The sequence below is a fragment of the Gavialis gangeticus genome, unplaced genomic scaffold (assembly GCF_001723915.1).
Source record: "Gavialis gangeticus isolate Ggan-Ray unplaced genomic scaffold, GavGan_comp1, whole genome shotgun sequence".
In the NCBI taxonomy this organism is placed as follows: domain Eukaryota; kingdom Metazoa; phylum Chordata; order Crocodylia; family Gavialidae; genus Gavialis; species Gavialis gangeticus.
Window position 1 is genome coordinate 99,168,502 of NW_017729032.1, and position 1,235 is coordinate 99,169,736.

The window sequence follows — 1,235 nt, forward strand, 5'->3', positions numbered from 1 at the left end:
GTTCCAGATCCTAGCTGCCCTGACTGTGAAGTAGTGCCTCCTGATATCTAGCCTGAATCTACTCTCCATCAACTTATAGCCATTATTCCTCATTACTCCCGGTAGTGCTTGGGGGATCAGGGACTTTCCCATTGCCTGCTCTTCCCCTTTGGTCAATTTGTAAATGGCCACTAGATCCCCTCTCAACCTTCTCTTGTGAATGCTGAACAGGTTCAGGTCCCTTAGCCTCCCCTCGTAAGGCCTGACTTGCTGACCCCTGATCATGTGGGTGTCCCTCCTCTGGACCCTCTCGATGCTGTTCACATCCCTCCTGAAGTGCGGCACCCAGAACTGGATGCAGTACTCCAACTGCAGCCCGACCAGTGTTGCAAAGAGGGGGAGGATCACCTTCTTCGATCTGCTTGAGATGCATCTGTGGATGCATGACAAGGTGTGGTTGGCCTTCCTGACCGCGTCCCCACGCTGTCGGCCCATGTTCATTTTGGCATCATTAATGACTCCAAGATCCTTTCCTGCGTCTGTGCTGACAAGAAGGGAGTTCCCCAGCCTGTAGGTATGTTGCTAGTTCTTCCTCCCCAGGTGCAATACTTTGCACTGGTCAGTACTGAAACCCATCCTGTTCTCATCTGCCCACTCCTGTAACCTGTCCAGATCTGATTGCAGCCTGTCCCTCTTCTCTAGTGTGCCCACTTCTCCCCACATCTTAGTGTTGTCCATGAATTTGAACAGGGTGCTTTTCACCCCCTCGTCCAAGTCACTGATGAAGAGATTGAACAATGCGGGCCCAAGAACCGAGTCCTGCGGAACCCCACTACCCACATTCCTCCAGATCGAATAAGACCCGTCCATCACCACTCTCTGGGTGCAGCCCTCCAGCCAACTAGTGACCCATTTGACTGTGTAGGTGTTGACGTGACAGTCTCCTAGTTTTTTAATGAGAATGGGGTGAGACAGTTTTGAAGGCCTTCCTAAGGTCTGGAAAGACTACATCTACTGCTACCCCTGCATCTAAGGCTTTTGTGACCTGGTCCTAGAAGGCCACCAGATTGGTCTGACAGGACCTGCCTCTAATGAACCCGTGTTGGTTGCGCCTAAGCATAATCTCCCCTGCTGGTCCCTTGCAGATATGCACCTGGATAATTTTCTCAAAGAGCTTCCCCAGGATCGAAGTAAGACTAATGAGCCTGTAGTTTCCTGGGTCCTCCTTCCTCCCTTTTTTGAAAATGGGGACCACA